The 22,878-nt window shown below is 43.8% G+C and overlaps 1 long non-coding RNA gene across 1 annotated transcript in view; it reads right to left on the minus strand.

The window, feature by feature from the left end:
• The window catches only part of LOC114671293 (uncharacterized), a 34,745-nt gene extending 22,171 nt beyond the window's left edge, over positions 1-12,574 (minus strand). The window contains exons 1-2 of the long non-coding RNA XR_013401928.1: positions 12,369-12,574; positions 3,551-3,692 (exon numbers count right to left, since the gene is read on the minus strand). This is a non-coding gene — a long non-coding RNA (uncharacterized LOC114671293). The remainder of the gene's footprint in view (positions 1-3,550; positions 3,693-12,368) is intronic.
• Between the last annotated feature and the right edge of the window lie 10,304 nt (positions 12,575-22,878).

Raw genomic sequence — 22,878 nt, forward strand, 5'->3', positions numbered from 1 at the left:
AAAAAAAAAGATCGATAAAACATGTTTTTATAAAATAGTTTTAATGCATAGCTGAAATTGAGGCAAAATAAGGAAATTCCTAAGTGTCCCGAAATGACAAGAAAGTACACACCTACACACAGAGTGAGAGAAGTTGAAAAAGCACACTCACAAATAGGACAAATGTGTATCGAGAGCCAAATATATGTCAGGTACGTATTGCTCTGTGCCTGGGGAACAGGGGCAATAAGGTAGAAAATAAAACAGACATGGGATTAACCTCACAGATCTTAAAGTCCAGTGAGGTAAACAACTTTTATAAGAAATAAATGTATATTAAATATTTTGAAAAGTACTGTGAAGAAAAAGAGCAAGATGCTTTGAAATAGAATAACAAGTGACACCTGCTTTAGGATTATGTGCCTTAAAAAGGACTCCAGAAATAGTGCCACTGGAACTCGGGAAGAGTTAATATATACACGAAAATGTGAGAGACCATTTCTTTTAGGCAGACGCCTAGGCTCTGCCAACTTTGCTTGATTCTATCTGACTATATAAGACAACAAGTTATAGAAGTATAATAATGCCTTTGCTGCAAAACCAGAAATGGATGCTTAAGAAGAAATTTTCACATCTCATGAAATGTGCATTTTGATGCTGTAGTAATTGTTCCAATTTAAAACATGCATTTATACATATATTCTTCTTCTTTTCTTTTCTTCTTCTTCTTTTTTTTTTCTTTTGAGACAGTTTCTCCCTCTGGTTCCCAGGTTGGAGTGCAGTTCGTAATCAGCTCACTGTAACCTCTTAAATTCCTGGGTTCAAGGGATTCTCTTGTCTCAGCCTCCTGAATTGCTGGGAATACAGGCACACCCAGCCTCAGCTGGCTAGTTTTCATATTTTTTGTAGAGACGGGGTCTCACTATCTTGCTTAGGCTGGTCTCAAACTTGTGGTCTCAAGCAATCCTCCTGCCTCAGCCTCTTAAAAGTGCTGGGATTACAAATGTGAGCCACCACACCTGGTTTATACATATTTCAATAGTTTTACTATAACAGCAAAGTCCCTTTGAGGCAGCGGACAGCCTTTTTTTTTTTTTTTTAATTATTGAAACATCTGTCTTGCTCTTATCACCAACGCTGGAGGGTAGTACATGACCATGGTTCACTGCATTCACTGCAGCCTCAACCTCTTGGGCTCATATGATCCTCACACCTCAGCCTCCCAAGTAGCTGGGACCACAGGTGTGTGACACCATGCCCAGCTACTTTTTTTTTTTTTTTTCCTTTTTGTAGACATGGTATTCTCACTACATTGTACAGGCTAGTCTCGAACTCTTGGTTTTAAGCAATTTTCTAGTGTCAGCCTCACAAAGTGCTGGGATTACAGGTATGAGCCACCACACCTGGCTAGACAACAGACTTTTAATAATAAAAGAAAAGTTCTTTTTATTCTAAGGTTGACTTTAGGAGCCTGTCTAAAGTAAAGGTGGGTAGATGAGACTGATTGCTTACAGAAAGCTAGCTTTGTGTGCTGAACTTGATACTATTAGAGGTTTCTTGAAAGATCTGGGAAAAAAAGTTTAAAATTGCAACTGGAAGATATTTGCTAGACTAGAAATGGCGAGTCCTAAGCACTCAGGAATTCAGCAAATTGCTGCTGGTTGGGTTTTTATTTTTATTTTTTGGATTTAAGATACCCTCAAACTCTAGTTATTTCTGAATTTATATTCCACATTAACAAAACCCATAAAGAAATTCTAGTCTGCCTTTGTAACCCATATGTCAGCTTGGGTATCTCTGCCCTTTAATAAAATGTAATTAATGACATTCCCCAAGAATAGTTGAGGATTCTCAAGTGGCTAATTGTTCATGGTCATCTCTGCTGTTGCTGGGGATGAATCAGTTTTGTTTATGAATCATTTTCATTTTGCATGGGCTCCATAACAAGTTGATCCAGACCAGGTCAAGGCCCCGTTCTTCATTTGTCATAAATTTAGAATTAAACAACAAAAAGAACATGTGCCTAGGCCTCCCTAACACTCATAGGACCTGCCTTTACCTCCCACACATGGACTCCCAATCTTTCAATAGGTCATCCTCTACCCTGTTAACTGAAGTTTTCTGTGTTTATTTTTGTCATCTTTTAAATCTTCCATTTATTGTAATTTGGGAGAAAATGAAGTCACTGAGTTAATTCATTTTGCTGAGTTTAGTACACAAATTCTAGGCAACATTTCACAGACCTGGCTCTTTCATGATGTAATAAATATGGGCTTTTGTAAACTGTTTTCCTCTTTTTGGTCTCACAGCTATGTTTTGGATGATTAAAGTTGCTGAAGGTCTAAACACTCAATAGCAGGTTACTAGTAGGTTTTGTTCTTATATCTGCACTGGGCGGTAGCATAGGGCAGTAGAAAGAACACCGAAGCTCTAGATATTACTATCTTCTCAATCAGAGAAGTAGAGCTTGGTGGAGAGACCATAGCCTAGTTAGCTAACCCATATGAGTCTTGTTTTTATTATGCATAAACTGGATCTGATAATAATAGCTGTTTCACAGGGATTTGTAAAGATCAAATGTGATCCTAGGTATAAAATAATGTTTTACATTGTGCAATATAAATATTAGTTTTGTTATGAGTAACCTCACATTTCTTTTACCCAGGTATGTTCTTTTGTTCATTGCCCCTAAGCAAGACTCTCTACATTGCCTGCATCAGTTTCACACTCTTTGCAAGGATGTATACATTCCTACATTTTCTTTTCTACAGTTAGTCATCATTTCATTAGAAAGACATTTAAGTATTCACATTTATATTATAACATTTAATTTTTGTTGTTTTGCCCATTTCAAAACAAACATGTTTGTTTTTAAGTTAATAATGTTAAAAACTCAGCTTATAAAATTGAAAGTTGCTAGAAGTGGTGACTCATGCCTATAATCCAATTATATATATATACACATATAGATATAATCTCTTCTATAATTGGTTTCCATTGTCATATATGCCTATTTTAAATTTTATTTTATTTTTTTTAAGAGATGGGTCTTACTATGTTGCCCAGGCTGGCCTTGAGCACCCATGCTCAAGTGATCCTCTTGCCTCAGCCTCCCAAGTAGCTGGGACTACAGGTGTGCCACTGCACTGGACGAACATATGTCTATTTGCCTATATTTATACGTATAAACTTACCCATCCATTAATATTAGTGCATAGAATTCTATTACATAGATGTGCCTTAATGTATTTAAGAAATCCCCCTTCTGAGGGATTTTTAAGTCTCTACTTTTTTACCACTATAAGCAATACAGCAATGAACACGAATTTCATGTATTTGTCCCACTTTGGTATTTGTTTCCTTAGAAAAAAATTCCAAGATCTGGAATTTGAAGATTAAAGAATAAATATTTTGGCTAGGTGTGGGGGCTCACGCCTATAATTCCAGCACTTTGGGAGGCTGAGGCTGGTGGATCACCTGAGGTCAGGAATTTGAGACCAGCCTGGCCAACATGGTGAAACCCTATCTCCACTAAAAATACAAAAAAAAAAAAAAAAAAAAAAAAAATTACCTGGGCGTGGTAGCAGGCACCTGTAATCCAAGCTACTCAGGAGGCTGAGGCAAGAGAATCGCTTGAATATGGGAGGCGGAGGTTGCAGTGAGCCGAGATCACAGCACTGCACTTTAGCCTGGGCAACAGAGCAAGACTCTATCTAAAAAAAAAAAAAAAAAGAATGAATTTTTAATTATGATACATATCACCATATTGCCTTCAAAACTGTGGGACTAATTTATGCTTCTAAGCGAAGAATACAATAGTGCCCATTTCCCCACAATCTCACCAGCTTTCTAATGGGCCGTCTGTCCTTTTATTACCTTTTTATAGGCACTCCTTGTTTTTTCTGATCTTCAGTACTTTGTCATTTAGATGTTTTGCAAATATCCTCTCATGGTCTTTTTACTTTGTTGGGCCTTCTGATAAACAGAAGTTTATGAAGGTAGTCAATTTTATTCATTTATTTGTATTAAAGTTATATTCTTTTACAGTATCTTCTAACAGTTTTAGAATTTTTTTCTTTCATATTTAAGTTTTCAATCTACCTAGAGCTTATTTTTTGTAAGAGAGAGGTTTCCAACTTTACTTTTTCCATCTGGATGCCCAATTATCCCAGAGCTATTTATTGAGACATTCAGTCTTCATTGATGTGCCCTGTCTTTACTTACATGTATAGATCTGTTTCTCAACACTATTCTGTTCCATCGGCCTGTTTATCCTTGGGCTAACAAAACACTGTCTTAATAGCAGCAGCTTTACAATCATTGCTATCTGATAAATCTTGTCCTCTTATCTTGTGCAATAGAATTGCCTTTTCCTACACCTTTGCATGTTCTATGCATTGTCCCATGCTACAAAAATGAAAAATAAAGCTGTTGAACATTGACATATTGTCATTATTTTCTTTTGTTTCCCTTAAGGTCTAGAAAGCATCACATAATTCTATTATTTAGTCTTCTGAACGATGAAATGGTCTGTCTCCATTTATTTAGATCTCCTTTAATATATCTATAATTTTAAGAGGTTTTACACATTGTTGTTAGATTAATTTCCAGTTACTTCTACCTTGAGATGCTATTATAAATGACTTTTTTAAAAAGATGGGGTCTTGCTATGTTGCCTAGGTTGGTGTCAAACTCCTGGGCTCAAGCGATTCGTCTGTGTCAGTCTCCCAAAGTGCTGGAATTACAGGCCTGAGCCACTGCACCGACTTTTTTTTTTTTTTTTTCGATATGGCATCTAGTTCTGTCACGCAGGCTGGAGTTCAGTGGCATGATCTCGGTTCACTTTTTTTCAATTTCTAATTGTTTGATGGTAGTTTTTAATGAATACAGTCAATTTTTTATATTGACCTTATACCCAGCAACCTTGCTAAATAAATTTATTAATTCTAATAGTTTGTAGATTATTTTCAGTTTTTCAGGTGTAAAATTGTCCAGAAATACAGTTTTCTTTCTTTCAATTGTGAATGCCTTTTATTTATGTTTCTTCTCTTATTCTACTGGCTAGAACTTCCACCAGTGCTGACTAGAAGTATGCCCTGTTCTTGACCTCAGAGGAGAACTTTCAACATTTTGCATCGTGTTTATTCTAGAGTTTTGTAGATCTCCTCTATCAAAATTAGGAAGTTCCACTGTATTTCTAACTTTGCTGAGAACTTTTATTAAAAATGGATGTTGGATGTGGACAGAGGTGGCCCACACCTGTAATCCCAGCACTTTGGGAGGCTGAGGCGGGAGAATCGGTTGAAGCCAGGAGTTCAAGACCAGCCTGGGCAACAAAACAAGACACTGTCTCTACAAAAACAAACAAACAAACAAACAAACAAACTAGCCAGGCATGGTGGTGCATGCCTGTGACGATCCCAGCTACTTGGGAGGCTGAGGTGGGAGGATAAGTTTAGCCAGGAGTTAGAGGCTGCAGTGAGCCATAATTGTAGCTGTACACTCCACTGTAGGTGACAGAGTGAGACCCCCATCTCTGAGGGGGTGGAGAAAGAACGGATATTGGAATTTATCAAATGTCACTTCTGCATTTATGAAGATATTCATATGATCTTTCTCCTTTAATCTGTTCTTACAAATATTGTTTTTAAAGTTCGTTATAAATAAGTCATCCAAATGAGACTTATTTATATACAGATGAGACTGTAGCAAGCCATTCACTTCCATTGGGTCTTTTTTTTTGCACTTCGTTTTAGGCAGTTGAATTTGAATGACGATATAAGCAGGTGTTTATCATGAGTGTGGACGAGGCTCCTTCCTGAGCACTTTGTATGTATTATCCTATAAATTATCTCAACACTCAGTGAGATAGCTACTGCCGTTCCTGTTTTTCAGATGAGAAAACTGATTTGCAGAGATACTGAGTGATTTGCCCAGGTCACAGCTGGTGGGTAGCCACGCTAGGATTTAAATCTGGTCTATCTTCAAAACATTTGATCTGAAGCCATACCAGTGCTTTTTACTCCATCTACCCATCAGAATCACATGAGAAACAGTCCTATAATACTGTGCCCCAGAGAGTAGCCAGACTAGCTCTCAGGGAATAGTGTACCATCCAAAATATATGTATTAGAAAATAAGAAAGAAGAAAAATAAACAAACAATCCAAGATAAGAAGCCAGAGAAAAGCAGCAAAATAAACCCAATGAAAGTAGTGGAAGATATAATTTGATATACAATTTGACTGCAGAGTGCCTTCCCTGATGCTGCAGCCGGAAGTGATCCTTCCCTCCACCTGGCCCCTGGGACACTGTGCTGTGTAGTGTGCAGAGTCTGATGGCACTGCTAGATTGCTTTTTCAGCTCAGGGCCACAGCTTAAACGGCTTTACCTTTCCCCTCAGCACCTGTCCCACTACTTTGCACACAGGTGCTCTAACCATGTTTATTGAACAAAGAAGGGAAACTGATTTCACTTTCACTTGTTCATTATCATTCCTGGGAGGCAGAGCTTGCAGTGAGCAGAGATTATGCCACTTCACTCCAGCCTGGGCAACAGAGCAAGACTCCGTCTCAAAAAAACAAAACAAACAAACAAAAATAGCCAAAGATGGAAAAGGTACAGTAAAAATGTGGTGTTCTAATCCTATGGAACCAGTGTCATATGTGCTGTCTGTGATTGATCAAAATGCCAATATGCAGGCAAGCCTGTATAAAATCCTATCATCTTATTTGGGGTATTATCATGGCTTAGACGCAAAGGGGATCTAATGAGCAAATGGTGCAGATCATTCCTTTCACAGATCTATAAACATCTCAGCGAGGTAAAGTAACTTGCCCATTATCACACAGAGAGGCATGATTCTGGGCCTCGTGTTTCCCACCTCCCCCATCACCCAGGAATTTAGTAGTAAGTCTGTGAAGTAACAAAGTTAAAAATGGGGACATCTTGGCTTTGTGTGGTAGTCATGGTGGTGATATGGGAGAAGCAGCTTTATGTTGATTTTGGACAAGAAAAGGCCAGAGGCATCTTGCTGGAAGCAAACATGGAAAGAAACCAGGCTACACTGTTTTCTTACCCACCCTCAGGTTTCCAAAGCACATAGAGTTGGGAGAAATAAAAAAGAAAGAACAACAACAAAAAAAACAAAACAACCCCCCTCCCCCAAAAAACAAACTAATGACCTCAGAACTTAATAGCAGACCTAATTTATAAACTGACAGTGTTTCCTACATTCAACATGTTTATGACTCCATGCAGTCTACGCATGGTTTATAAGCCACAGTGTTAACATAAGCCTGGGTTAGGTTTCAGAGTTATATTCCAGATATGTAAAGAGGCTTTTTAGCAAAACAACTTGCCATCTCAGAGAGCCCTTATATCCTTACACTGAGGGTCTGAGAACATGAAAGAGAAGTCAGGGAACCTGCAATTGAGGTCAGAGAGCACACTGCAATCACATTTTTATCTTGCTAGGGCCCTTTCTGGAGTCTCATTAATTAAAGCTCTTAGTTTAGCAACCTGGGTTGTGAATATTCTTCCTTCCCTTTCTTGTCAGCACAGTGAAAAAAATGCTAGTAAGGTAGCTGTGTAATACACTTTAAGACCATGGACACATTCTCTCTGCCAGGCTCTTTGTCCACAACAAATTGTGAATTACATTTCCATTTTCATCCACACTGGACAATAAGAGTCTTTAATGTTCACAGTTCTCTTCTTGAAGAGATTTGTGCTCTAATTCCACAGTAAACATTTTAAAATCCTATTCAAAATACTGTATTTCCAATTTCTGCAAAGCATTTTAAGATGGCCTCTAAGCTTTTACAAAGGATTAAGTACACCAATTATCTCATTTCTATTTGTAGTAAGTCATAATGCTGGATTAAGAGAAATACTTTTGGTATACAACGAATACTGTTCAGTTACACCGGTGTTGGAGGAAATGGAAAAGTAATATTTAAAAGTAAGAAAGAAACAAAACTGCTCTTCAGGGAAATATTCATGAATGAACTTTTACTTACTTTTTCCTCATATTAATACATTGCACAGGGTGAAATTGATGAAATCTTAACATTGTTATAAATGAGAGGAATGGCATCTGTCATAGAAGGTAGGGAAGAGTTACCTAAATCTCAAGCACATAGGGGCCACCTCCACGACTGTAATCATGTCTACAATACATCTGAATTTATTATTTATGATTTAAAGCAATTCACTTTTTTTCTTGTTTTTTAGACTGAGTCTCACACTGTTGCCCAGGCTGGAGTGCAGTGGTACAATCTTGGCTCACTGCAATCTCCACCTCCCAGATTCAAGCGATTCTCCTGCCTCAGCCTCCCAAATAGCTGGGATTACAGGCACCCACCACCATGCCTGGCTAATTTTTGTATTTTTAGTAGAGACGGGGTTTCACCGTGTTGGCCAGGCTGGTCTCAAACTCCTGACTGCAAATGAGCCGCCTGCCTTAGCCTCGCAAAGTGCTGGAATTACAGGCACGAGCCACTGCACCTGGCCAGCAATTCACTTTAAAAAAACATTTCCTACACAAGAATAATTATGAAATTCCAGACTTGGTTTGTTCATTATATTTTTTTCTAATGCATATGAAAAGAAAGGACAATTATTACCTAAAATCACCACGCATACTAGTGATACATTTGATACACTCAGAAATCAGAAAGTATTACCCTACTGGTTGAGATTGAAGCATGGGATTTAACCTGGAGCTCTAGCCACAGCATTTTAGACAAGTTTTTCACCTTTCTGGACCTTGATTTCATCATTAAATAATTGAAATACCACCCCAAACCTGTTAGAACTAATACACAAATTCAGTAAAGTTGAAAGATACAAAGTCAAAATGCAAAAATCAGTAGCATTTTCATACACTAACAACAAGATATCAAAAAAAAAAAAAAAAAAAAGCAAGTAAGCAATCCCATTTATAGTAGTTAAAAAGAAGTTAAATACCTAGGAGTACATTTAACCAAGGAAGTGAAAGATCTCTACACTGAAAACTCTAAAACATTGATGAAAGGAACTGAGGACACAGATAAATGGAAAGACATGCCATTAAATATCCATACTACCCAAAGCGATCTACAGATTCAATGCCATCCCCATCAAAATTCCAATGATACAGCAGGGCGCAGTGGCTCAAGCCTGTAATCCCAGCACTTTGGGAGGCTGAGGTGGGTGGATCACCTGAGGTCAGGAGTTTGGGACCAGCCTGACCAACATGGAGAAACCCTGTTTCTACTAAAAGTACAAAATTAGCCAAGTATGGTGGCCCATGCCTGTAATCCCAACTACTCAGGAGGCTAAGACAGGAGAATCACCTGAACCCAGGAGGCAGAGGTTGCAGTGAGCTGAGATGGTGCCATTGCACTCCAGCCTGGGCAACAAGAGCGAAACTCCATCTCAAAATAATAATAATAATAATAATCATCATCATCATCATAATCATCATCATAATCATAATAATTCCGACATCATCATCATAATCATAATAATTCCGACGATATTTTTTCTCAGAAATTAAAAAAAGATCCTAAAATTTGTATGGCACTTTGGGAGGCTGTGGCAGGTAGATCACTTGAGGTCAGGAGCTTGAGACCAACCTGGCCAACATGGTGAAAGGCTGTCTCTACTAAAAATACAAAAATTAGCCCAGCATGGTGGTGCCTGCTTGTAATCCCAGCTCCTTGGGAGGCTGAGGCAGGAGAATCGCTCAAACCCTGGAGGTGGAGGGAGAGAAAGAAAAGAAAAAGAAGAGAAAAGAAGAGAATAGACGAGGGAAGGAGGGATGGTGGAGGGAGGGAAGGAAAGAAGGAGAAAGAAAAAAGAAAGAAAGAGAAAGGAAGGAATAAGGAAGGAAGGACAGGAGGAAGGAAGGAAGACAAAGCAAAGAAAGAAAGGAACTTTGTAAACTATAACACCTAAAGCACGAGTACAGTTTTCCTGGAAGGTTTGTGATGGCCCACATTGCAGCCCGTGCTCCTCAAACTTGACCACATGGATGGATAGACCACTTTGAGTAGCAAAGTAGAGAAAATTTAGAACTAGAAATCACATGCTTCAGCCTTGATTTCTGAGGTTTAGGGTTGGTTTCTATATGTACCAACACGGTCAATAAGAAAAACTGCTAGGCAACTCTTCCTGGGGGCTTAGTAGTTAATGTAAATAGTATTTGAAGTCGTAACACAATCTGGCAAAGAGCATTGTTCCAGGGATGAAAATGCTGATGGAATTAGCCAACTGACCCATCCGCATACTCCTCCCTCCTGGAGAAGAAAAATTAGGGATTAGGTCTTTTGAAAGTAAAAAGAACTCAATACTTTTCAAATATTTATTTTGTTCTGGAAACTGATATAAAATATCCCAAATACACACGGCTTTTTGAGGTGACCATTATCCCCATTTTATAGCTGAAGATACTATAAAATATTACAAAGATGAAGACACTGGCCAGGTACGGTGGCTCACACCTGTAATCCTAGCACTTCAGGAAGCTGAGGCAGGAGGATCGCTTGAGCCCAGGAGTTCAAGAACAGCCTGGGGCAACATGGCCAGACCCAGTCTCTACAAAAAATTAGCCAGGCATGGTGGTACATGCCTGTGACCCTCCCTGCTAAGATCTTCAAAATCAACCCTAAACAAATAGTGGAAGGACAAGAGAGAGACACATGGATTCCTAACACTAAGCGGGGAAATTAGGGAATTTCTCACTACACCCTCCGAGGCTGAAGACTACTGAAATTAGTGTGGGGATGGGGAGGGCGGATGGCTGTACCCAGGCAGCATGAAGAACAGATTGGGCAGCCTTTACATTCTGCTCTTGTTCCCTCAAGTTGCCTTGAGAGAGAGAGTCATCAGCCTGACCTTCAGCATGACAGTTAACAGTGCCCGGAGCAGTGTCCACCTATATCAGCAACACAAACTCTGCGGGGGGCATTGGAGAGAATTCACAGAAATAGATCCAGACAGCCCTCAGGTAGTTCCCCCGCAGAAACAGACCCGGGCGGCCCTCAGGTAGTTCCCCCGCAGAAACAGACCCGGGCGGCCCTCAGGTAGTTCCCCCACAGAAACAGACCCGGGCGGCCCTCAGGTAGTTCCCCCGCAGAAACAGACCCGGGCGGCCCTCAGGTAGTTCCCCCACAGAAACAGACCCGGAAGGCCCTCAGGTAGTTCCCCCGCAGAAACAGACTCGGACGGCCCTCAGGTAGATCTCCCGCAGAAACAGACCCGGGGGGCCCTCAGGTAGTTCCCCCACAGAAACAGACCCGGAAGGCCCTCAGGTAGTTCCCCCGCAGAAACAGACCCGGGCGGCCCTCAGGTAGTTCCCCCGCAGAAACAGACCCGGAAGGCCCTCAGGTAGTTCCCCCACAGAAACAGACCCGGGCGGCCCTCAGGTAGATCTCCCACAGAAACAGACCCCGACGGCCCTCAGGTAGCTCCTGCGCAGAAACAGACCCGGGCGGCCCTCAGGTAGTTCCCGCGCAGAAACAGACCCCGGCGGCCCTCAGGTAGGTCTCCCACACAAACAGACCAGGACCGCTCTGAGGTAGCGCCCCCGCAGAAACAGACCCTGACGGCCCTGAGGTAGTTCCCCCGCAGAAACAGACCCGGGCGGCCCTCAGGTAGTTCCCCCGCAGAAACAGACCCCGAGGGCCCTCAGGTGGTTCCCCCGCAGAAACAGACCCGGGAGGCCCTCAGGTAGCTTCGCCACAGAAACAGACCCGGACGGCCCTCAGGTAGATCCGCCACAGAAACAGACCCGGGCGGCCCTCAGGTAGTTCCCCCGCAGAAACAGACCAGGACTGCCCTGAGGTAGTTCCCCCACAGAAACAGACCCGGGCGGCCCTCAGGTAGCTCCCCCGCAGAAACAGACCCGGGCGGCCCTCAGGTAGTTCCCCCGCAGAAACAGACCCGGGCGGCCCTCAGGTAGTTCCCGCGCAGAAACAGACCCGGAAGGCCCTCAGGTAGTTCCCCCGCAGAAACAGACCCGGGCGGCCCTCAGGTAGTTCCCGCGCAGAAACAGACCCGGGCGGCCCTCAGGTAGTTCCCGCGCAGAAACAGACCCGGGCGGCCCTCAGGTAGTTCCCGCGCAGAAACAGACCCGGGCGGCCCTCAGGTAGTTCCCGCGCAGAAACAGACTCGGACGGCCCTCAGGTAGATCTCCCACAGAAACAGACTCGGGAGGCCCTCAGGTAGCTTCGCCACAGAAACAGACCCGGACGGCCCTCAGGTAGATCCGCCACAGAAACAGACCCGGGCGGCCCTCAGGTAGCTCCCCCACAGAAACAGACCAGGACTGCCCTGAGGTAGTTCCCCCACAGAAACAGACCCGGGCGGCCCTCAGGTAGCTCCTGCGCAGAAACAGACACCTACCGCCCCCAGGTAGCTCCCGCGCAGAAACAGACCCCGGTGGCCCTCAGGCAGGTCTCCCACAGAAACAGACCAGGACTGCCCTGAGGTAGCGCCCCCGCAGAAACAGACCCGGGCGGCCCTCAGGTAGCTCCCCCGCAGAAACAGACCCGGGGGGCCCTCAGGTAGTTCCCGCGCAGAAACAGACCCCGGCGGCCCTCAGGTAGTTCCCCGCAGAAACAGACTGGGTCGGCTCTCAGGTAGCTCCCGCGCAGAAACAGACACCTACCGCCCCCAGGTAGCTCCCGCGCAGAAACAGACCCCGGTGGCCCTCAGGCAGGTCTCCCACGGAAACAGACCAGGACCGCCCTGAGGTAGCGCCCCCGCAGAAACAGACCCGGGCGGCCCTCAGGTAGTTCCCCCACAGAAACAGACCCGGGCGGCCCTCAGGTAGTTCCCCCGCAGAAACAGACCCGGAAGGCCCTCAGGTAGTTCCCCCGCAGAAACAGACCCGGGCGGCCCTCAGGTAGTTCCCGCGCAGAAACAGACCCGGGCGGCCCTCAGGTAGTTCCCGCGCAGAAACAGACCCCGGCGGCCCTCAGGTAGTTCCCCGCAGAAACAGACTGGGTCGGCTCTCAGGTAGTTCCTCCACAGAAATAGACAGAGACAGCCCTCAGGTAGTTCCCCCACAGAAACAGACCCCGGCGGCCCTCAGGTAGTTCCTCCACAGAAACAGACCCGGGCGGCCCTCAGGTAGTTCCCGCGCAGAAACAGACCCGGGCGGCCCTCAGGTAGTTCCCGCGCAGAAACAGACCCGGGCGGCCCTCAGGTAGTTCCCGCGCAGAAACAGACCCCGACGGCCCTCAGGTAGTTCCTCCACAGAAACAGACCTGTAGGGCCCTCAGGTAGTTCCCCACAGAAATAGACAGAGACAGCCCTCAGGTAGTTCCTCCACAGAAACAGACCCGGGCGGCCCTCAGGTAGTTCCTCCACAGAAACAGACCTGTAGGGTCCTCAGGTAGTTCCCCACAGAAATAGACAGGGACAGCCCTCAGGTAGTTCCCCCACAGAGACAGATCCTGACAACCCTCAGGTAGCTCCTCCACAGAAACAGACCTGTAGGGCCCTCAGGTAGTTCCCCCACAGAAATAGACAGGGACAGCCCTCAGGTAGCTCCCCCACAGTGCTTCCTCCCAAATCGCCAGGACTGTAGTCTGTCTTATTTCCCCCTAAGGGTTTACAAGTGAAAACTCCAGCCAAAGGAGTGACTAGTGGACTGGCCTCAGACAGGGATTCACTAAGGGGTCTATGATCCCTGGATTCTCAGTCCTCACATCGCCAACGCAGATGAGGCTGGCCATGGCCCCTCCCAGTAGGTACGATCATTTTCCCAAGGGAAAACTAGCCGACGGCCAAATAACTGGACAGTTGAGGAGAAAAAGTCTACACAAGCAGCACGTATCATCTGATCACACATGTTGAAGGAGAAGGACCCAAAATCTAAAATTGCTCCTTAAATAGGAGAAAAGGTTAGCAATATGCAGCAAGAAGAAGACATCATAAAAAAGAACTAAGTGAAAATATTAGGTAGAAAAAATAGTTAAAGAATTTGGAAATTTATCAAGTTTGACAAATGAACTAGAATGGATATAGTTGAAGAAAGAATATATGAACACAAGATTGTGGCAGTCTCACAATAAGACTGAAACATATGAAATAGAGAAGAAAACCTTGGAAATGTGGATGATAAGCATAAAAGTGCAAACACCTGAGCAATAATTTCAGTTGGCATAAGACGTAAATATAGAACGGAAGAAATACTTGAACAAGTATGGAGATACATTTCCAAAAAAAAGACCTTATCTGAAAGGACTTATAAAGAGCCAACAAGAGATAAGGAAAAATCAGTTCCTAGGTACAACTATAAAACTTAAAAATAATAAGTAAAAAAAAAATATAGAAAAATAATGAGGAGACTGGGCACAGTGGCTTATGCCTGTAATCCCAACACTTGGGAGGCCAAGGTGGGAGGATCACTTGAGACCAGGAGTTTGAGATAAGCCTGAACAACATTTTGAGATCCTATCTATCTCTACAAAAAAATTAAATAAAAATTAGCTAGTATGGTGGCACTTGCCTGTAGTCCTAGCTACTTGGGAGGCTGAGGCAGGAGGATCACTTTAGCCCAGGAGGTCAAGGCTGCGGTGAGCTGTGATCATGCACCACTGCACTCCAGCCTGGGCCATAGAGTGAGACCCTCTCTCAAAATAATAATAATAATAATAAAGACAAGGAGAAAGCTCTAAAAGCTTCCAGAGGGAGAACAGATCATCTCCAAATGAATGACAAAGAGAGAGACATCAAGTAGCTACGTGAGATGCTAGAAGACTGTAGTATAATGGTTAACTGTAACTACATAGTAGTTATAAAGTATTAGGAGACAGTAATTTTGAAGATAGAATTTTATTTATTTATTTAGAGACGGAGTCTCAATCTGTTGCCCAGGCTGGAGTGCAGTGATGCTATCTTGGCTCACAGCAACCTCCACATCCTTGGTTCAAGTGATTCTCCTGCCTCAGCCTCCTGAGTAGCTGGGATTACAGGCACTTGCCACCATGCCCAGTTAATTTTTGTATTTTTAGTGGAGAGGAGGTTTCACCATGTTGGCTAGGCTGGTCTCAAACTCCCAACCTCAGGTGATCCACCTGCCTCAGCCTCCCAAAGTGCTGTGATTACCGGTGTGAGCCACTGCACTGGTCCTGAAGGTAGAATTTTATATTCATCCAAATTGTCATACAAATGGGAGAGAGTGATGGGAAGAATCACCTGCATTCAAGGGCTCAGAGCACTTGCCACACACAGACCCACATTAAAAACACTTTCAGAGGAAGACCTCAAAAAATGAAAGGAAAAAACCCAGGCAATGCTTCAGGAGGCATACGGGAAGAAGAAAGTAGAGAGTCATCAAAGAAAAATTAAAAGAGAGATAATAGTGCTTTCAAAACAACCCTGGTTTAAAATCATACTTGTTCTATACAACTTCCACAGTGGCACATGTGTGTGTGTATGAGTGTTGGGGGGAATAAATTAAGTGGGCATGAGCGTAATGCTGAACCAGTTGCATTATTTTATTATATTATTATTATTATTTTTTGAGAGGGAGTCTCACTCTGTCGCCCAGGCTGGAGTACAGTGGCGTGATGTTGGCTCACAGCAGCCTCCACCTCCTGGGTTGCAGAGATTCTCTTGCCTCAGCATCCGGGGTAGCTGGGATTATAAGCACATGCCACCACGCCCAGCTAACTTTTGTATTTTTAGTAGAGATGGGGTTTCACCACATTGGCCAGGCTGGTCTCGAACTCCTGACCTCAAGTGATTCACCCATCTCGGCTTCCCAAAGTGCTGGGATTATAAGCGTGAGTCACCGTGCCTGGCCTGTACTGGCTGCATTATTAAGGGAAATACAGATGCTAATAAATGTAAGAAAGCAATTGGAATAAACATGAAATGAGGAATTCGATGCAACTACCATAAGAATAAAAATAGAATCTATGTATAATTGTTTCTATTTACAAAAAAATTATTTTTCCTTTACATCTTGACAATTTTTGAACAAGAGCTGAGTTGCCCACATTCCATGTTGCTCTCTTGGAGTGGAAAGAAATCTGTCTTCAAGACAGCATGAGAGCCAACTGGAATCTGCATGGTGTGTAAACAAGACAGGTAACAGTAGAAAAAAAAAGCCCAGGCTGGGCGCGGTGGCTCAAGCCTATAATCCCAGCACTTTGGGAGGCCAAGATGGGCGGATCACGAGGTCAGGAGATCGAGACCATCCTGGTTAACACGGTGAAACCCCGTCTCTACTAAAAAAATACAAAAAAGCTAGCCTGGTGAGGTGGCAGGCGCCTGTAGTCCCAGCTACTCAGGAAGCTGAGGCAGGAGAATGGCATAAGCCTGGGAGGCGGAGCTTGCAGTGAGCTGAGATCCGGCCATTGCACTCCAGCCTGGGTGACAGAGCGAGACTCCATCTCACGGAAAAAAAAAAAAAAAAGGCGGGCCACTTAGCATAGCTCGTCTTGGATGCCTCCAAAAATCTCTTAATGTTGCTCGCCTTAGCTAGAATTGCATTAAACGACACAGGATAAGAGATGAAATCATGTTTGAGCTCTGCTTGCAATCAGAATGCTGGAAGGGACGACAGAAATCTCCTCCCTCAACTCCCACCATGGAGGGAACTAGGGCGTGTGAAGGAAGGCGACCACCAATGTCACACAGCTAGCTAATTTGGTGGCAGACCTAGGTCCCTGGACACCTCGATATTTCACCAAGCTGTCTGTCAGAGGTGTTGGATGAAACATCCAAAGTAATGTTCTCAACAGCATGCGTCACCTCCCAAATATTTCATATAGATTATCCAAGAATGATGTATTAAGAGTGAGAATAGTATCTATAATTGTTAACTGCCTTAAACCCCCACATCCTGTTCATGTTACTGGCACCTGCCTTTGATACCATATCCATAGCAATGTGCAAATATTGTAAACGCTCTGCTGACCCAGGGGGTTTCTTGCCATTGGCTAAAGGTACGGCATTAATACGTTGCACGTGTACACAGAATGGCAGTAGTTACAGCATTTGTGAAGCTTTATCATCTGCACAGCCAGAAAGCTTGTGGGTGTATGTTCTGCCTGTCAGAGTATTTCCTAGGAAACTGAAAATAAATACATTATGAAATTTCAATTTTCAATGTGTCACTAGTGTTGTTCTGGTGTCCTGTCATGCCTGCTGCAAAACACATTTTGACCAGGGAGGGATGCCTTATGAAATCCCATTATATCATTTGAATCTGCAGGAGTGCCACAGAATTGCTTCTGTGTTAATAACCGGAAGATCAAACATGAATTAAAAACTCACTATGTGCTGGGTGTTACGCTAAGAGCCTTGCTTGCATTCTTTAATTTAATTCTCACTTTAAGCCCTAGGAAGTAGGTGCTGCTAACTCATTTTTCCCAGTTAGACAATTGGGGCCAGCCAGGCGCGGTGGCTCACACCTGTAATCCCAACACTTTGGGAGGCCATGGTGGGCAGATCACCTGAGGTCAGGAGTTCAAGACTGTCTCTACTAAAAATACAAAAACTAGCCAGGCATGGTGGCACACGCCTGTAGCCCCAGGTACTCGGGAGGCTGAGGCAGGAAAATCGCTTGAACCTGGGAGGCGGAAGTTGCAATGAGCCAAGATCGTGCCACTGCACTCCAGCCTGGGCGACAGAGTAAGACTCCATCCCTACCCCCCCCAAAAAAGAGAAAACTGGGGCCCAATGAATTAAGTACCTTTAAGTACTTCATTTACTGTCAGAACCAGTGAGTGTAAAAAACAAAAACAAAAACAAAAAAACCTAGTGAGTGGTAGGAACCAAACCTAGATTTCAAGGCCTGCATTTGTACCGTGTGTTCACAGCCTAACTACTGTAAATTGCAGAGGTGACCGTAGCATAAAATCACTCCCCGTTATTAATCTATTCCCAGTGAAATAGGTTTTCCTGTTGCTACGGTTTGAATGTATCCCTGAAAGTTCATGTGTTGGGAACTTTGTTCCCAATGCAGCAGTGTTGAGAAGTGGGCCGTTGAGGGGTGATAAGGTCCTTCATGAATGGATTCATTCATTCATGGATTAATGGATTCATGGACTAATAAGGGACAGTGTTAGCTACCACAAGAGTGAGTCTGTTATAAAAGCCAAATTGTTTGCCCCCACTGAAGTACAGAAAAAAAAAAAAGAAAAAAGAAAGGAAAAAGAAAAGCCAGTTTGGCCATCTGTCCTGAGCCTCCTCACCATGTGATGACCTGTCCTGAGCCTCCTTGCCATGCGATGCCCTGCACTGCCTTGGGACTCTGCAGAGGCCCCATTGGCAAGAAGGCCCTGACTAGATGTGACCCTTCAACCTCGGGCTTCCCAGACTCCAGAACTGTAAAAAATAAATGTCTTTTATTTGTAAAGTACCCAGTCTCAGGTATTCAGTCATAGCAACAGAAAACAGAAACCTGTGAAAGACATATTTAAAATGGACTCTACCATTTCATTTCTTATGTGGAAATTATTACACTTCTACCTCATGAGTCTTCTGTTTTCTCACCATAAGGAGTTAATTTAAGAGGAGGAGGAAGCTGGGCACACCATCTCAGCTCACTGTAACCTCTGCCTCCCAGGTCCAGGCGATTCTCATGGCTCAGCCTCTAAGTGATTGGGATTACAGGCATGCACCACCATGCCTAGTTAGTTTTTGTATTTTTGGTAGAGACAGGGTTTCACCATGTTGCCCAGGCTGGTCTCAAACTCCTGACCTCAGGTGATCCACCCGTTTCAGCCTCCCAAAGTGCTGGGATTACAGGCGTGAGCCACCATGCCCGGTCTCATTTCACCTCTTGAACTTGGGTTTTCTCATAAGGCAGTTACGCTTGATTTATAAGGTTCCTCTCAGCTTTAAAATTCCATAAAATTCCAGAAGCACTATCTACTAGTGAAACAATTCACTGGGAGAAGCAGTGAGTCCCCTGTTGCTGGAAGCATTCAAGCAGAGTGAGAATAGTCAGTTGTCTGATATGCAGTAGAGAGAATTCCTACGTTAGGTAGGAGGTTAATATTTGATTTCAATAATTAAGCCAATGATACAAAATAGCATTGAGTGTGTAATATGTGCCCAGCACTGTTCTAAGCATTTACACATGTCTCATTTGATCCTTTCAGTAACTGCAAGGGGAGTGGGTACTATCCCCATTGTACAGAGGATACTCAGATCAGGGCAGCACTAACCAAAGATCTCATAGCTAGAGAGAGATGGAGATTGGAAATCAGATTGCTGTGGCCCCCAGCAAGTCCTAATCACCACCCAATTCTGTCAGCAGCCTCGGGGTTCTGGGAAGGGCACGTCTTCCTGTGGCCTGGGATCTGGGTGCAAGGTGACGTGCCTGCCTCCTACCCATCTCCCTCTGAGGCAGGGAATTGAGCATGGAATGCAGACGGCGGGCTTGCCAACAAGGCCGCTTTCCACGGCCTGCAGCAGAAAGGGGCTGCCTTCTGCTGCGTGGGCCGCAAATGCTCTGAGCCCTTCACGGGCAGCCTTATTTTACAGAAGGCGAAAACTAACACCCAGAAACGGCAAGCTACCTACCCAAAGTCACAGAACAAACAAGCTACCCACCCAAAGTCACAGAACAAACAAGCTACCCACCCAAAGTCACAGAACAAACAAGCTACCCACCCAAAGTCACAGAACAAACAAGCTACCCACCCAAAGTCACAGAACAAACAAGCTACCCACCCAAAGTCACAGAACAAACAAGCTACCCACCCAAAGTCACAGAACAAACAAGCTACCCACCCAAAGTCACAGAACAAACAAGCTACCTACCCAAAAGTCACAGAACAAACAAGTGGCACAGTTGGGAAACAGCCGCTTGGAGTCCTCACTTCCAGGCCAGTGCCTGATGTTCTGTTTTGTTTTTATCTAAATCACATTACTGCCGTCACTTACATCGGACAGTCCCTCAGTTTTCTGTTCTGAATATACATATTGACTCATCAAGGCCTATGCATCAATACAGCAAATTGGAGATTCCCAAGAGTGGCAGCGATTCAAAACGAAACTCTCTGCCTATGATATTCTAAGAATTATAATCTAACCTCACCCCCGTGCCACAAGAAACTCATCTCTTGTCGGTTCTGAATCCACACTTCCACTCCTTTGAGGCAAGTTTCCTCACTAACATTGACCCCCAGTTACGTACTAACCTTTGCCGCAGCTGTCACCCAGCAGAATTTCCTCTGCAGTCCTGTCTGCTTATCTGGCTTGCTGGGAACTCAGAATCAAACAGCACTGAGAATTCCACAAGTGTTTCTTTCCTCTTCTTCTTTTTTTTCCCCTCAAGAACTGCTTTTAGGAGAAGAAATCATTTCAACACTGCATTACAAATGAACTTATACCTCAGACAGAAACGAGCAACCCCATTCCCCACATAAGCTTTTTTTTTGGTTTTGTTTTGGACACGGAGTTTCACTCTGTTACCCAGGCTGGAGTGTAGTGGTACCATCTTGACTCACTACAACCTCCGCCTCCCAGGTTCAAGTGATTCTCCTGCTTCAACCTGCCGAGTAGCTGGGAGACTGCCACCATGTCCGGCTAATTTTTGTATTTTTTAATAGAGGCAGGGTTTCACCATGTTGGCCAGGCTGGTCTCGAACTCCTGACCTCAAGTGATCTACCCACCTTGGCTTCCCAAAGTGTTGAGATTACAGGCATGAGCCACCTCACCTGGCTTTTTTTTTTTTTAAATGAGCAACGTTGCTCATTTAAAGATCACACGTTGGTGGGGATCAACCTCTGAGTAAGAAACACGTTCACGTTCTGGAGGATGACACAGTTAGAAACAGGCTTTAGAATCCAGTGTGACTTTGGGCAGATCTTTCATCTGTTCTCAATCACATTTGTAAAACATAGGCAAAGACTGTGGTGACCTCACAAAGAATGTTTGCTGAAAGGAGAAATGAGTGGTTTCTGGGACAATCCATTCTCACCCTGTTGAAGTGAGACCCCATGTCTCACTTCATCCTCAAGTGTAGTTGGAGATTGTCATCAATATCATCCCCCTGGCCTGCCGCCTGTTGGCATCAAGGTCACCTGCAGTGGGTCTTCCACACTGAGGGACTGTGCCCTTTGCCACTCAGCTGGGGCCCAAAGCTCTGTTCTCCACAAAAGTCATAAAGGGATATGAATGGAAATACTGGCAAATTTTACTATATAGAAATATAAAAAAGTTCTGTGTTAAAACTATTGTAAGCAAACTGAGAAAACAATCCTAAAACTGGGAGAAATAGGTGCGAGATATATCTGTAATCATATCACAGGCAGAGGTGAACTTCCCTAACACAGAAAGAGCTTCCATTATTCAATAGGAAGAAGCCTACCGACACAAAAAGAGTAAATACAAGTAAAGGATATAAACATCTAGGTCACAGAAAAGGAAATACAAACAGTTCTGGACATTTTATTTTTATTTATTTAATTAAAAAAATTGCCAGGCACAATGGCTCATGCCTGTAATCCCAGCACTTTGGGAGGCCGAGGTGGGCGAATCACGAGGTCAAGAGATCGAGACCATCATGGCCAATATAGTGGGACTTTTTTCTACTAAAAATATAAAAATTAGCTGGGCATGGTGGAGGGTGCCTGTAATCTCAGTTACTCGGGAGGCCGAGGCAGGACAATTGCTTGAACCCAGGAGCCGGAGGTTGCAGTGAGCTGAGATCGCACCACTGCACTCCCGGCTGGTGACAGAGTGAGACTCCATCTCAAACAAAACAAAACAAAACAAAACAATAACAACAACAAAACTAAAACTAACGAACAAACAAAAAACAAAACAAAACAAAAAAACCTACTGTACTAAGAGAACAATTTTCCACCTATCGTGTTGAGGAACATATTTAAGATGACATTATTTTTTATCAAAAGAGAGGGAAAGTATAGGAAAAATTTTCTTTCAATGGAAAATTAAGTATTGCCTATAGTCCACCCTTTCACATTATCTGCTTTTGATGGGGTCCCTGCAGCAGCTGAGTTGAAATGAAGATAAAATGAGGCTTAGAGCAAGGAGATGAATATTTTAAAAAACTTTGTATTGATGGATAATGTATATACATTTTAAGAATTAAACACACCCGTGAAGCCAGCACCCAGACCAAATGACCGAACATTACGAGAAAAATCCCCTCGTTTCTCTTGCAGGAAATTGATACTGAGTTCTTGTGATGTGGATTAATTTTGCCTTGTTTGTGTTTTATATAAATGGTATTATACAGCATTTTTTGAGAAAATGTCTTTCATCAATTGTATTTTCATCCATAATGTTGCATGTAGTGGTCGGTCATTCATTCTTTAGTCTGGTGTCAATGGGAATTTGAGTAGTTTCCAGCTTAGGACTATGGTAATAGTGCAGCTATGATCAGTCTTTTTTTCTTTTTTTTTCTTTTTTTTTCCCCCTTCCTTCCCTCCCTCCCTCTCTCCCTCCCTCCCTCCCTCCCTCCCTCCCTCCCTCCCTCCCTCCCTTCCTTCCTTCCTCCCTCCCTCCCTTCCTCTCTCTCTCTCTCTCTCTTTCTCTTTCTTTATTTCTACAGAGTCTCACTCTGTTCGCCAGGCTGGAGTGCAGTGGTACAATCTCGGCTCCCTTCAGTCTCTGACTCCCAGGCTCAAGCCATCCTCCTACCTCAGCCTCCCAAGTAGCTGGAACTACAGGCACAAACCACCACACCCAGCTACTTTTTGTATTTTTAGTAGAGACAAGGTTTCACCATGTTGGCCAGGCTGGCCTCAAACTCCTGACCTCAAGTGATCCTCCCGCCTCAGCCTCCCAAAGTGTTGGGATTACAGGCGTGAGCCACCACATTCAGCTTGATCATTCTTGTCCATGTTTTTTTGTGACCATGCATTTCTGCTAGGTATATGCCTAGGAATGGAATTGCCAGGTCATATTCATTTC

This window comes from Macaca mulatta, chromosome 12 (assembly GCF_049350105.2).
Source record: "Macaca mulatta isolate MMU2019108-1 chromosome 12, T2T-MMU8v2.0, whole genome shotgun sequence".
In the NCBI taxonomy this organism is placed as follows: Eukaryota; Metazoa; Chordata; class Mammalia; order Primates; family Cercopithecidae; genus Macaca; species Macaca mulatta.